Below are 16,973 nucleotides of genomic sequence, written 5' to 3' on the forward strand. Positions count from 1 at the left end.
GCAAAGCTATCTTATGGTCTCATTTTTTTCTCTCCTGATTTTTGTCTTAAGTATACCACTTTATACCCTTCTAAGGATTCACTCAAACTATGCTATCTATACCTGGCATTTGCTTCCTTCTTTTTCTTAACAAAAACCTCAATTTCTCTAGTCATCAAGCATTCCTTACACCCAGCAGCCTTTCCGTTCACTCTAACAGGAATACATTGCCTTTGGACCCGTGTTATCTCATTTTTGAAGGCTTCCCATTTTCCAGCTGTCCTTTTACCTGTGAATATCTGCTCCCAATTAAGTTTTGAAACTTCTTGCCTAATATTGTCAAAATTTGCCTTGCTCCAATTTAGACCTTCAACTTTTAGATCTGGTCTATCCTTTTCTGTCCCTACTTTAAAACTAATAGAATTATGGTCACTGGCACCAAAGTGCTTCCTCACTAATACCTCAGTCACCTGCCCTGCCTTATTTCTCAAGAGTAGGTCAAAAGTTTTGCACCTTCTCTAGTAGGTACATCCACATACTGAATCAGAAAATTTTCTTGTACACACTTAACAAATTCCTCTCCATCTAAACTCTTAACACTATGGCAGTCCCAATCTATATTTGAAAAGTTAAAATTCCTTACCATAACCACCCTATTATTCTTACAGATAACTGAAATCTCCTTACACATTTGTTTCTCAATTTCCCACTGACTATCAGGCTGGTCTATAATATAATCCCAATAAGGTTTTCATCCCTTTCTTATTTCCCAGCATAGTTTGAGTGAATCCTTAGAAGGATATTAAGAGGTATACTTAAGACAGAAATCAGGAGAGAAAAAAAACTTCTCTAGATGTATTCCCAGGAATATCCTCCCTACGTACAGCTGTAATGTTATCCCATATCAAAAACACCACTCCCTTGCTTTACACTGTTTGTAAAAAACCTGCCCCTCACATTTTCTTCAAACTTTCTTTCTCTCACCTGAAATGTATGCGCCCTTGTATTGACATTTCAATTTTGGGAAAAAGCTGCTGACTGTCAACCCTATCTATGCACCTCAATTTTATAGATTTCCACCAAATCTCCCCTCAGCCTCCACTGCTCTAGAGAAATCAACCCAAGTTTTTCTATCCTCCCCACATGGCTCATACCCTTTAATCCAGGCAGCATCCTGGTACACCTCTTCTGCACCCTTTCAGTGTGGACTGCTTTATATATTCCACACTTGTTTCCTGGACTCACCTCAATCTGTAGACACATGCTTACTACAACTATTGTTGGTCCACATTCATTTCCTTTTTAAAATAGTTTTATCCCGTGAAGATCTCAGGCACTAAAATCAGATGATGGAAGTCGAATATTGATTGCCCATATTAACCACTATTATAACAGTTGCATGTTAGCTTTAGCAAACAGAACTCATGCATCCGTCCATTTACTGACACACTGGAATGAAAGTATCTGACACTGTTACCAGATTTAGATCTGCAGAAATTGTTGATAACAGTTGGGAGGGAATGTTCTGTTTAACAACAATAATTGTTAATTACCTGGGAAAACATCTTTCAAGTTATAGCATTGAAATGTGGCATAAAGTTAAAAATTTGAGAACGAGGAGGGATGGATTCTGAGAAAGCTTGCCATATCAATGATTCAGGCATTCACAAGCAAATAAAATACTCTTGTGTCATTATGTTCATTATTAAAAAAAAACTGTGTTTGGAGGAATAGGGAGACAGTAAAATTTATCTAATTCTGGCCATTATTATGTTTAGAGAGATGTCTAGGAGTATACGTTTGTCATGGTAAAACTTGAACTCGAGATAATGATGTTAGCTTTATGATGGATTTCCACAACAATGCTTATTTTATTTTTGTGCATTGACTTTACTTCTCATCGTTCAAATATAAAGACTGAAAACAACTACTCTATCAAAGAATGCTTATGACAATTAAAAACAAATCAATTCATGCCAGAATATTTAAAGTGCTATTTAATGTGGAAAATGTCAAGAGGAATTACTGAGTCATTGAAACACTGATGGTGTCAATTGGAGAATGACTGTATTGTCCTGATGAGACATCACTGAAAGAAATACAATTTATATTGGTTTGAAAATACTTTCACTTCAGTCCAAGTTAGGTCTATTTGCATGTGATTGCAGTTTGTAACTTCTAAGATATGTCTAATAAATTTTTACGACCCACCTGGAAATTTTTTGTAAAAAATATGAACAGTCAATGAATTCTGCTTCGCGTCCTGAAAGGTTTTTCTAAATGCATTAGTGCAGGGCCTGTAGTCACAGACCAACTGGACTTTCAGCAAGTGGAAACTCTTCCTTTTGCAAAACATACTGATTTCTAGTTGGTAAAACAGAGGACATTATGCATGCAGCAAATGAATCCTTCTGCCAGGAGATGTCTAATGATGTGGGAGTAAGCAAGAGATCTCTCCTCCTGATCGTCATTGCAAAAGAGGATACCCATTACTGACATATGATTGATTGGATAGTAAATTGCTGTTGCTCACATCACTTGAGGGACCCTGGAATGAGCCTGTGAGATAGTCATTGATAGTCATCGTAACCTTCACAGCCAAAGCACTGCTGTGTCCAGCCTAGGTTGTGACTCCAGTACTTGCTAGGTGATTTAGATGAGCTGTTTCCTGCTTGTTGAAGTTTGAACAATGTGATGTACTGCTGACAAAATATGTTGAGATGAGACACTTAGTTCTTTTTTGTAACTGTCTAGTGATTGATATAACTGAGGTGACTTGCTAGGCCTTTTTAGAGGGCTATTGAGAGTCACATGTAGGCTAGACTGGGTAAGGATGGCAGATTTTCTTCCCTAAAAGAACATTAGTGAACCAATGGGTTTTTCCAACAATTGACCATCAGTCAACTCTTAATTCTAGCTTTTTTTTATTGAATTCAAATTCCACCATCTGCCATGGTAGGATTCAAACCCAGGTCCCCAGAATATTGTTCTGGGTTTCTGGATTAATAGTCAAGTGAAATACCATTAGGCCATCACCTCCCCTAAAGGTCATACCTGACACAAAAGAAGATGGTTGTGTTTGTGGAAGGTCAGTCATCTCAGCTCCAGGACATCTCTGCAGGAGACCCTCAGGGTAGTGTCCTAGGCCCAACAATCTTCAGCTGCCCCATCGATGGCCTTCCCTCTATCACAAGGTCAGAAGTGGGGATGTTTGCCAATTACTTCACAGTGTTCAGCACCTTTTGTGACTCCTCAGATACTGAAATAATCCATGCTCAAATGCAACAAGATCTGGACAATATCCAGGCTTGGGCTGACAAATGGCAAGTAACATTCATGCCACACAAATGCCAGACAATGACCATCACCAATAAGATACACTATAACCACTACCACTTGGCAATCAATGGTATTACCATCTCTGAACCCCCCACTGTCAATATCTTTAGGGTTACCATTGACCAGAAACTCAACTGGACTCACCACATAAACACAGTAGCTACAAGAGCAGGTCAAAGACTAGGGATTCTGCAGCGAGTAACTTGCCTCCTGACATCCAAAAGTCTATCCACCATCTACAAGGCACTGGTCAGGAGTGTGATGGAATACTCGCCACTTGCCTGGATGGGTGCAGCTCCAACAACACTCAAGAAGCTTGACACCATCCAGGGCAAAGCAACCTGGTTGATTGGCAACACATCTACAATCATTCAATCCCTTCACCACCGGTGCTCAGTAGTAACAGTGTGTACTATCTACAAGAAGCACTGCAGAAATTCACAAAAGATCCTTAGACAGCACCTTCCAAACCCACAAACCATTTCCACCTCGAAGGACAAGGGCAGCAGGTACTTGGGAACTCCACCACCTGCAAGCTTCCCTCCAAGCCAGTCACCTGACTTGGAAATATACTGCCGTTCCTTCACAGTCATTGGGTCAAGATCCTGGAATTCCCTCCCTACTGGCATTGTGGGTCATCCCACAGTAAGTGTACTACAGCGATTCAAGAAGGCAGCTCACCATCACCTTCTCAAGGGCAAATAAGGATGGGCTATCAATGCTGGCCAGCCAGTGATGCCCAAGTCCCACAAATGAATTTAAAAAAAAGATTTTGGTGCATGATGCAAAACCTCCTTGATTCCTTTACATTTCACAGCTTTTTTTGAGCTTCCACAGCTTGCTGTTATTAGATTTGCTGGAGTTCTTGTTGCTGCTAATTCTGGGACAGCACCAGAGATAATCAAAGCAACATTCCAATCCTTTCTGATAACTACTGAAGCCAATAAAGTTAATCACCAAAACAACAGCTCTTCAATTGTTCAGTTCAATCAAAAATTGCCAAACATAAGCTGCACCCACCAAGCCAGACAGTAGTGACTTGTACATATGTAATTTCAGCTCCTTTAAAAATGGTGATTTCCTCCAACTCCTTAAATATTTAAATCATGTTTATTCTGAAAATGGCATAAAAATGAAGTCAATCAAATGCTGTCAGGCATCAATCTCCTTCAGGGGCAAAGGAACTCTTTTCAACATTTGTTGTCAGTATTTATTTCAGGCAACCTAGTAAATACTTTAACCCACACGACAGACCTCATTTACACTCTTCCTGTCTGATGAAGTAGGTTTGCGGGCCAGGAGCAGCAGGAGTACCATTTACTTCGGTCTCCTGCATCATCAGCAGTGCACCATGTTAAATGCAAGGCCTTACAAAAACAATTTTGAAGCATGAGTTGGAAACAAAATCAAAAAGGAAAAATATACATTTTCCACATCTGATGTGGTTTCTGAGATAATAATTTTGTTTTGGTTGAAATTGTTGATGTCAGGGTGAGGGTGATTGATGTAAGTGAGCAATGTTTGAGACATTTTCATATTGAGTTTGGACTTCACAATCAGAAGCCAGTATTGTCAAATTGTGAGGAATGTAAGTGGAAGAATTAGGCTCCTTTCTCTGATCACTAACAAGTGATACTTAAGGAAATAATGTACACGCGAAAGTCTTAGGTCAAATTTGGCTTTGATAGTATCCATCCAAAAACCTCACCCACAATCGCAGAGAAGGACTCAGTGATGTATTGCTGTGCTACATGGAAATATATTGCAGCATCTGTGATAATAGACATATGGGAAACTGAACAGAAGTATGGTCATATTTTCATGTTTATTCTCAAAGCATTCAAAAATAATTCTTCAAATTTTGAAAGAAAGATGACAGCCACAATGAATAGCTTGCCAATGTTCAGATTTTTAATCATCTCAATCTAAAAAGACATTGTACATTGGCATTAATCATAAAATAAACTTTGAAGTACCAGAACACATTGTCAAAGGATAACACTACATGCATTGTATCAGCTCAGTGATTGTTATCAGCACAAATCTGATGTCCTGTTGAATGGAAAAATGTTCTTTAACTTCGTTCAGCTTTTTGGCTCATTTGCACTTATCTATTTGATATCTACCAACATGGAAATTGATCAGCTCAAAAAAAAGTGACAGTACATAGTCCCCCACCAAACATAATAGAATGCTACCTGGAATATGAGACTCTAACCAGCATCATTTATTTATAGCAACTGATTAACATAAATTCTGCAGGACAAATTTTAACTTTATCCATCCATTTTCTACTAGTTAAAATAATTCATGTTCCTTAAATATCACAGCGTTGCTAGGATTATATAAACCATCTGACTTACTTACCTGAATAGTTACTCAGGAAAGGTTAGACAGGTTGAATCAGGTCTAACTCTTGGTTGGATGTACAACTGAACCTCAATCACTCCTGGTTGCTCCACATCCTTTATTCTAAGTTCCCAGCCAATTACTAACTTAGGTTGCACAGGCAATGAATGTTTTTTCCTTATTTGTCTTCTTTATCTTATCAATTATAAGAGTCTTACTAGTTCAGTTCATGCAACATTTGACATTAAAGTCTTTATCTTTTAACATTAAGTTTTGATCAGATGTTCTTAGTTCAAATGTGTAACATAAATACATAATGCTTTTGGCCTCTTATCAGACTGCTTGTGTCATAGATGAAAACCTGAATATGTAAAGGTTATTCCTCATAATCCATTATTGCTTTTCTGCACATACAGCTAATTTGTGAAGATACTGGATTTCTGCACATTTTATTAACATTGTGTTTTTGTCAATGTTTCAATTGCTGTCCATCAATGACTCCTGTGATGCAGTCCTTACAAAATGGTGGTTTCATTGTGCATAACTCCTCACTCCCTTCCTTCTGAATGTTAACATATAGTCTGCTTTGAATAGTCCTGAATACCAGCCTGTGAATTTTGCCCATTAATCATCATTGCTTCTGATTCTTAATTGCTCTTCTTTAGAAAAGTGAATGAATAATGGGATAAACAGTTGTTTTCAATTCACAATTACCATTCATTTCAAGAAGAGTCTTGAAGAGAGAGGAGGTTATTATCAATTTTACAGATGAGTCTTTCCCTCTGTAACCTTCCCTACTTATTATACTTCATTCCATTACGTTTTATTGTCTTTTGTTTTCTTTTCTCTCTCTGTTCAGCTTTTCCCTACACATTCTTGATCTGGGTCTTTTCACTAAGTCCTTTCAGAAGTCTTCCTTTCCAGCTGAGCCTACTCCCACACAAGTCCCATTGCATAGCAATACCCTACACCTCTCCTCAGATCATTCAACTGCTTGTTCTTCCTCACCAACATTACAAGTGAGTGCATCATTTTCCTGATCCTAAATATCTGACTGCCCCCTTGTGGTCCTGTTACCCCTAAAAGAGTCACTCTCCACCCTTTGTCCCATTTGCTTCTGCCATTCCTCAGGAACATTAAACTGTTCTCCATAACTACACCCTTTCAGTTCCATTCGCTTTCTTTACTTTAATTCCTGCCCACTTCTGAATATATTTTGTTGATTCAAATTTTATGATACAAGCAAACTTTCCCAAAGTTGTCCCGTTTAAGTTAGCCTTGTTTCTCATTCAGGCATGCTTACTGCCCCTCTCCAGTTCACTTGAGTGAGGCACCATCACTGCCTGGACTGGGCAGTCGAAGTGGCTGGCTCAGTCTTCTCTCCTTACACTAATTAAATTGTAGAAGCTTGACATTTCTATGTTTGTTCCACGCACTGAGGCTTCACTCAAGACAAGCATCTGTTCAAGGCTTGTTTTTGTACTAGACAATCTTTAAGCTCACCAGTCCTCACAGAGAGGTCTAACTGACCAAGTACATCTCTTACATATAGTCACATTTGTGAACAAAAATGCTTGTCATTTTTACTTTAACAAAATTGTGCACAGTAATGGAACACCAGCAGGCTGGGGTGTTGATGAGTATTCATCGCGTTGTAATGAATACAAAAGAGACTCCTGATCATAAACTGACGTGAAAGTTTCTGAGAACACGAAATCAAAACTTTAGTCCAATGTCAAGAAGTGAATTTTTGCCTGCTGGCCAATGAGGTTCCCCAGTCAACCCTACTAAAAGCTTCAGGTAGCCTTGGAAAGTTCTGCCCAAGCTTTCTGAACCTGATCAGAAGATGTGGGTTAATATCTTTCATCAATGTTAATTTAAAGCAATTGCAGTATTTTGTATTTTGACATTCATACAGGATTTTCTTTCCATAGCTTTTACCTTTTTATATATCTTTTATGGTTTGACCTGTTCCAAGCATTTTATCTCTTTCTTCCAAACTCCATACCCTGCTTATGAGTTAATTACTCATTTCTGGTTAACTTTCCCATGAAATGTTGGCCCCAGCTCTGTTAAAAATATACGCCATCGCTTTCACACTTCAGCACTGACATGAGAGGAGTGCACCATTGTTCTAGTCACACTAGTCCATGGGATACAACTGTAAAGATCACACCTTTTGAATTTTACTTCCTTTTGTGGTGAGGACTAAGTCAGAATGCAACTGCTATGGTGGGAGTCATCGCACTTCTGAAAACAAGTTACTGGAACTCATTGTGAGCCGTGTTTACACTATCACTTTGCTAAAGTGTGGAAGGGAAATACCTAGCATACCAGAGCATGGTGGGTGTATGCCAAACAACTTCTGTAACAAGAAAGAGATTGCTTTTTATTTGCAACATCAAGACCATTTGCGGAGGTTGAGAGTTATCAGGATGGTAATAACTTTTCTGATTAGCTCCTAGGCATATACACAGAAATCGTGTGAACAATACATGGGCAGAAGCCTTCACTATGCAACAGAGAAAGCATCTATTGCTCTCTGTAGATTGAAGTAACCAATCTCTCCAACCATTTGCCATAATTGCAACCACTGATCAAAAGACTGAACAATTCTTTTACAACAATGTTTTTGCCAATTAACCTTTGGTTGCAGAAAAGAACTGGAAGAACTTGGATCGACTAAGAAGCTTGTGGATCAGAAGAATTTGATTTGATTAGATTTGATTTATTATTGTCACATTTACTGAGATGCAGCAAAACTAGTGTTCAGCGTACTATCCAGACAAGTCATATCTTGCAGGACCTAGTGTTACAGCTACAGAGAAAGTGCAGGGAAGGATCAACTCTAATATATGAGAAGTCCACATTTAAGTCTGATAACAGTGGGAAGAAGCTGTTCTTGAATCTATCGGTACATGTTTTCAAACTTTTGTATCTCCTGCCTGATGGAAGAGGGTGAAAGAGAATATAACATGGTTGGAGGCATCCTTGATTATGTTGACTGCTTTCCTGAGGCAGCAGGATGTGTATATAGGAATTTGGGAAGCAAAAAGAAAACCTCAAAGAATCCTGTGGACTCTGGACTGTGGACTGGGGTTATTGAACTGTGTTTCCCAGTTCTTTCTTTATGAACTAAAATATTTGTGTTTGATGGGTTGTCAGTGTCTGTCTGAATGTATATGCGTGCAGAGATCAAACAAGAGGGTTTTAATTACAGCTGGTAAATTATATGTTGATGGTTCATGATTTTCTTTGCCTGTGGATAGAAATTATTTCTTTGTAGCAAATAGTAATTTCTTATCAAGTAGACAAATCTGGTCAGTGTCTTCTGTTAACCTAAGTTCATCCAACAGGTACATTGGGGACTTCATGCAATTTGATTAAATCTTTAATGTTTTTGATGACCACAGTTAATGGACCATATAAAGCAACATGCCCTGTTGACTATACAGCAAGCAACATGATGATAATGCTCACCTGCCATGCTTGAAAGTCTCAGACAGATATATCCTGCCATTTAATGTGATTGGAAATAATTTATTAAATCATCCTAACTGTGTGAAGAGTACATTGGAAACCAATTTGAGATCATCGGTTGGGCTCAGTGCGCAATGGATTTGTACATGCTACAAACTACACATGTTATCATACAGTACTTTATATAAGCAAAAGGTATTTGTATACACATTACACGTTTAAAAAAGTCATTAAGACAGACAATGTCTGTTGCATCATCACAGCAACACCCTGACTAAGCAGAATCTAAAGAGGACACATAATGGACTCAAAACATTAACACGGTTTCTCTCCACACACACTGGCAGACCTGCTGGGTTTCTCCAACAATTTCTGCTTTGGTTTCAGATCAACACAGATAGAGTCATAGAGATGTACAGCATGGAAACAGATCCTTCGGTTCAACCCGTCCATGCCGACAAGATATTCCAACCCAATCTAGTCCCACCTGCCAGCACCCGGCCCATATCCCTCCAAACCCTTCCTATTCATATACCCATCCAAATGCCTCTTAAATGTTGCAATTGTACCAGCCTCCACTACTTCCTCTGGCAGCTCATTCCATACATGTACCACCCTCTGTGTGAAAAAGTTGATCCTTAGGTCTATTTTATATCTTTCCCCTCTCACCCTAAACCTATGTCCTCTAGTTCTGGACTCCCCGACCCCAGGGAAAGGACTTTGCCTATTTATCCTATCCATGCCCCTCATAATTTTCTAAACCTCCATAAGGTCACCCCTCAGCCTCCAATGCTCCAGGGAAAACAGCCTCAGCCTCTCCCTATAACTCAAATCCTCCAACCCTGGCAACATCCTTGTAAACCTTTTATGAACCCTTTCAAGTTTCACAACATCTTTCCGATAGGAAGGAGACCAGAATTGCATGCAATATTCCAACAGTGGCCTAACCAATGTCCTGTACAGCCACAAGATGATGTTGAAATTGATCTATTTTCCACAATCCTTCAAAATTCAAGTCCTCAATTAAATATTAAATATGATTTAACATTATAATACAGAGCACTCCAGAGCTCCAGTGCCCAGGCAAACAATTTTTTTCATTGTTAAAAATCACACAACACCAGGTTATAGTCCAACAGGTTTAACTGGAAGCACACTAGCTTCCGGAGCGACACTCCTTCATCACTCCGAAAGCTAGTGTGCTTCCAATTAAATCTGATGGACTATAACCTGGTGTTGTGTGATTTTTAACTTTATATACCCCCAGTCCAACACCGGCATCTCCAAATCAATATATTTCATGATTTTTAAGTTAATATAATGAAGGTATGATAACACACGTATCGAGAATTATATCATCAAGAAGGATACTGTCGTGATTGCAATGAGGTGAGCCAGGTGGACCTCATAGAATATGAGTTCCCTGACTGGGGCTGTTAATCTGATCCAATCAGAAAGCCTTGGGTTGACAGAACATCCTGACACTCAGAGCTGGCTCTGAGGGAATTGGGCCAGTGTCAAGGATTGTCCATGTGTAAATGTAGGGTCAGTTGGTGATGGGATACTGATCTCTGTGGAGTTATTTCAAATACATTTGGAGGAATAATCAGAGATTTCACTTTGATGAGGTATCTGTAAAGATGGAGGTGCAGAGCAGGATTTAAAGAGAATTTCAGTGCATAGGATTTCAACAGGTAGAGGTTCAGCCACCAATTCGAGGATAAATTGATGGAAAGGAAGGATAGGTGAGAAGCTAAATCAGAGAAAAAAGGGCTTCAAGTGTACAGTGGACGACTGGGAGCACATGCTGAACTGAATTCTCAAATTGCACCCAAAAGTGAGCTTTAGACACAATTAGCATAAATCTGGTGAACAGTATACAAAAATCAGGTGTCCAAAGGAAAAAACACTGGTGAACAGGACTTTGAAAGCAGAAAATACAGTCTTGATAACACCCTGCATCTCTACCTCCAGTCAACACTTAACTTGTTCTGCCCATCACCATCCCACCATTCCCCACATTTCCTCTACCTTTACCAACACCTCAACATAAAATTGATTTGAAAAAGAAATTAGCAAACATTTTAGTGGTAGTTTCCAAAAGATTTTAAACTTTTGGACTTAATTTTCAAAACAAATTTTTGTTTTGAATATATTTGTTCTACGATGGGACAGAAGAAGCAGAGTTTGGGTGCAATAGAATGCTATAAAATGGAGAGCTATGGAAAATGGGAAGCTATCAGGAGAACAGTGGTTTAATCATATCTAGAATTGACAAGGGCAATGTTGAGAGTTCTAACAGCAGATGAGATGATATCAAGGTTTGGGCTGACACTGATATGGAGATGGATGTAAGCAGCCTTTTGATAAAGGGGACCAATTTGTGGTCTTAGAACATTTTTAGCAAGTCAGCTATAAATGTTACATGTCCTTGACATAATACTCTTTCAACTGCATGTTTTCTTTAAGGTCTTGATCTTAATGGGATCCTTTGTCAGATACACTTAATCTGTCAGAATTTCTCATTGTTATTGGTCTAAGTTGTCATGTTTCATTATTTGAGATATTTTTTTTGATGCAGATTTTTATACATCAGTAAATTTATTTCTGACAGCTGCTGTGTTAACTGGACAGATGGAGAGGTAATATTTTTCTAGCCAAGGATAAGAGAAATTCAAAATTACGAGCTCAAGAGATTTTGATGCTTATATAGAATTGTCATGGAAATCACTGGTGCTATCAGAGGTGCTAAAAAGAACAAAATAGTTTGTGAATAAGTAGTAAAATTCTGTGTCCACCGGAAGCTGAAATTAAAACCAAATAATGGATGTACCAAGCAGGCTTGCTCAATGGAAGATAGTGACTATAACTCTGTACAACTTGTGTATTGCTCAGTGCAATGTATGTTCTCCCTCTTTACTGCAGTAAAGTTACCTATAGGACACAACCATACTGACAAATTGAGCTTGGAATAATGAATTCAATTGCTGATTATTCAAAATATTATGGAAATTGTCATTCAGGCTATTATGTCTGCTCTGACTTCCCAATCAATATTATGATACAGGGTCATTCTCTTGCCTTTATCAAACCCCTAGCATCCTGTTGCTATTCCAATAATTATCTAATGCCTTCTTGAATACTTATTAAACCTGCCTCCACTACATTTCCAGGCAGTGCTTTTGAGACCCAAGCCGCACACAGTGTGAAAAAGATACTTTCTCCCATTTTTGTTATACTTGCAAATCACTTTATGGTTATAAATGAAGTTTCGCATTCGGAGCCATTTTTTGTAAATCTTTTCTGCATTTACTGAGCGCATTCACATACTCCTTACAATGTTGGGTCCAGAACTCTACACAGTATTCTAGTTGATGTCTAACAAGTGTCTTTCAAACATTAAAACAGGAATATGAGTGAGAGCTCTGCCAATAATTTTCAATATTGCTGCTCTTTGTATTTTTAGGGTGAAAAATGGAGATAAAGCAAATTTGAATATATTGTTCCATTTCTTAATCTTTTGAAACTTTTATAATTACTTTAATTAACAAGATTATAAACAGCCTGAGAATGGAAATTAACACAAATATTGCAATTGGGAGAATTTTGCCAGAGTCTCTCATAAAATGTAGCAAGGAAAGAAAATGGAATGGTATATTTTATTTTCTCCAGGAAGTAGCAACATCTGAATAAAGAAACAAGAAAATCTTTATGCAGCAGAGTACGTATGCATGTTCTCAAGGGAAATGTATAGGCTGACATTTTGCCAGAACAATGGAGAATGGTGGGCTGAAAGGTGAGAGGGGAGGAAAGGTGGCAGTAAATATCATCAGGAGGTAAGGCTAGAGTGCTGAAGTCACAAAGGGATATTCCAAGGGGCAGTCGGATAGGTGAAAGGAACCTGGGCATGAAGCTGATAAGAAGGCAATTAGTTCTGTTAGACAATTAATAACAATTTTTCAATCTTTCTTTCATTTTGTAAGGGATGATTCAGAATCAGCAGGAAGAGGGGTTGACCCTGGTGTAGTTACTGATGAAGGGCTTTTGCCTAAAACGTCAATTTTGCTGCTCCTCAGATGCTGCCTGAACTGCTGTGCTCTTCCAGCACCACTAATCCAGAAATCTGGTTTCCAGCATCTGCAGTCATTGTTTTTACCAGGTGTAATTGGATGACGGATATGTGAGCATGCCATAATCAGGTGAGCGTGGCAGATCATGACGGCAGAGTTTCTATAGAATCAGCTCCAAGAAGCAGCAGCAGCTCCAGAGCCTTGCCAACTCCATGCAATTGAAGAGGTGGATGGCTGGCCTGCAGGCTCTGCATCTGGACTGCAGTTGTCCATGGTCTGTGAGAGAGAGGAGTGATTAAAAAAATGAATGTGTTTTCCAACAAATCCATCAGCACTGGGCTAGTGTATTGGACACTTCTATTATGCCAGTCAAATGCTTAGGGATCCACATTAACGAGGCCCTGCCCTGTATCCCAGCTTCAATGTCTCTTCTCTCAGATGATGTGAATTGTCATGTATAGCATGCCCACCTAAATTTCTTTATTTTTCCTCCCACATGGTGTACTCTCTTCACCTGCAAACGCATAAATGCTTTTATTATTCACATTTTAAAGGTGCACACTGTGCCTATAATGCAACCCATCATGGTGGTACTATGATGCCTGATGCATATGGCCAAACAGTGATCCCAATACAGGAATCAACTCTGACTGACTAATGATCTGCACACAGAGAATCAAACACAAATCTCACAGCCAGTGCTGATGCTGGGGCATGCACACTGACTGGGTTAGTCACATTTAAGAGGATAAGTTTAATATTATGCACAGCTTTTATCTCGCAAATCTCAACAGACCATTGATGTTCTTTCAACACAGTTGCTATATACATGGGATCAGCGCTTTCTCTACTCTCTCTATTCATGTCTGTTTGGTTTGACAAGCCAATTTCCTCTTGCCCATTCAGCCTGAAGGAGCAATACCAGGGAGACACAAGGAACGTTTACCTCACCCCTTTCCACTTTGGGTCTTGTAATCCATTGAACATTTGTCAGGAATCCTTCTCTGCACCCTCTGGGCTTCTTCATCCAGAATACTGTTGGGTGCCCTTGGAGGTGGTGAAAGGCTTGTTATTAACCATATTTATACCCTCTTGCAAATTTAAATTGGCTGGTTCCAAAGCCAGAGTGAAAAGTCATCAATTGAAACATTAATTGTTCATTTGATTTCTCTCTCCACAGATGCTCCCTGACCTGCTGAATAGTTCCATAATTTTGAATTTCAGTGCAGATAGCCAGCATTGACAATATGTTCCTTTTGTGTAAAATGTATGATGTTTTCTCAAAAGTAGTGTTTTATTTGTAATTTGTGTTTACATTTTATTACACGCATTCTGTTTTGCTCATGCTTTACAATATTTATGAAAGAATTGTGGTTATTTCCCCTTGAAGACATACACTTTGCGAAGAAGTTACATGTTTTAGTCTGTAATTAGGAATACTAATAACTTGGAAAAAGTAGACCTTTTTGATTTTGTCATTAGTGTTTCTATTAGAGGCATATTCTGCTTGGATTTTAAAACTGACATTGTTTCAACAAATCACACTAAATTAAAGTAAATTAAGTTAAACGATGAAACTACCTGAAAACAATTGCTGACCATTGATCTAAAGCTAAAAACACACAAGAAAGAAATTTAATTAAAAATATGTATTTTACCTTATTTAGATTTTTAGTTTATAATCTGTGTGAAGTTTGCCAATTTGAAAGTATATGCATATATTGTTTGCAAAAGCATCATTAGCATCTAGTTTCCATAATGTCATGAGTTCAGATGGACTGCAATATAAACTCAGTAGAAATTTGACCCACCATTTCTATTAAAGCAACACATTCAACTGCTAATGTGCTTCCGAAATATTAAAAATAACTCTTATTTTGAAATGCTCATATTTCTCTAGTTGTAATAAAGTGATGCTACTCCTGAGAAAATATAACTTTTTCATTTTTGGATAATCCAATAATACATAATCCAATGGGACAAAATGTTCCAATACAGCATAAGTTTATTAACTGCTAATAATGTTATCACACTATGAAATTATTTTGAACACCCAATAATCTAATTACATTGTGCCAAGATATTAAAATAGTACAGTGAATATAATTTTCTTCCATTGCAGAATCTGTACCTGAAAAAGACAAGAGTAACAGCACATTATGTCATAGAACACCAATCCTGAGTATCACTGGATAAGCAGATTCACTGCACAGTATATGTTAATGAAAAGAAATGATTTAATGATATAAGTGCATTGAGCCGATTACTCATACTGATTCAATCTCAAATTAATGGAAAATTATTCAAATACTCAAGTATCAACACATAGTCAAATTGCCAGTATGAACCATGCTTAGACTCATTTTATAGTAACAGTTGACATATATCTTACTGAAAAGGCATCATGTCAATCGAGTACATCAGATTTGTTCAGATACACACTAAATTTGTCATGTTGTTTGACGGATAAACTTTTTCAAGTTTACATGTTTTCAAATGGATTGAAATAATCTGGGCTAGGAGTACCAGATCACCCAAAAGGCAAGTCAACTTTGTAAGTGATTTTAAATTAATTAAAAAGCCATTAAAATTTGTCCATAAACTAAATAGACAAAAGAAACCAATGACCTATGACAGGGTGGATATGGTTTACTGGCCCCAGACGATGTTTCCATCTATCATAAGGTCATTACACAATGTCCAGCACCATTTAGTCACACCATTTAGTCACTCCTCAGATACTGCAGGAGTCCATGCCCTTATGCAGCAAGACTTAGACAACACCCAGGCTTGGGCTGATGAGTGGCATATAGCGTTAGTGCTACACAAGAGCCAGGCAATGACTATATCCAACAAGAGACAATCTAAATAATGTCCTCTGAAGTTCAATGAAATTACTAGCATTGAATCCCCCACTGTCAACATTCTAGATATTACCATTGACCAGAATCAGAACTGGATAAGGCACAGAAACATGATAGCTATACCAGCAGGTGAAGAGGTTACGAATTCTGTGAAGTGTTGGGGCCAGTACCATTTTGCTTCATTTTTCTCATCTTGAAACTGTGAGCTGAAGTTGACAGATTAAGTTTGCATTCTAAGCAGCAGCTTGTTTTTTTTTTGAAGGAAAGAAAAACCAATGGTATTTGTTTATAGGAACTGGGCTGGAAAGTTAATTGCAGGTTCATTATTGTTCGAAGAATATTGCAGATGTTTGACACCTAAGATGCATTACACTTAAGAACTAGCAGATGCTTGGATGTTAAGGGAGGCCATCATAGGGAGGCTGGTGCTGACCAATCAAAAAAAGGAAAATATTGAAAATAAAGAAGAACATATTGAGCTGATTTTTGTGAGGTAGAAAGCAAAGTATCTGCAAAAGATGCTGGATAGAATTTTGTTCTTTAATTATCCTCAAGTTATTGAATAATGAAAAGTTCTAAGAAAAGAACCCCCAGCTGTAAGACATTAGTAAATGTCTCCAGTGGTCGACAGAAGCTGTTTGCATTGACTGGTGACTTCAGAGTTCAAGCAAGATATGCAGTCCCACATGTTGGTGAACAACACGTTATTCAATAATTGCATGAAGGTTTAGCAACCGTTATTCAAAACTGATTAAGTGAAATGGCAACTTTTAACTTCTTTTCAGTTCATCACTTAATGGCGTCTGTCTGTCTATGTGCATAAATGGGGTTATATTCAAGTTTGGGTTTGAATCATAGACATTAATTAGATTACCTTGTTTATAGAATCATT

The sequence above is a fragment of the Chiloscyllium punctatum genome, chromosome 20 (genome assembly GCF_047496795.1).
Source record: "Chiloscyllium punctatum isolate Juve2018m chromosome 20, sChiPun1.3, whole genome shotgun sequence".
Lineage (NCBI taxonomy): Eukaryota > Metazoa > Chordata > Chondrichthyes > Orectolobiformes > Hemiscylliidae > Chiloscyllium > Chiloscyllium punctatum.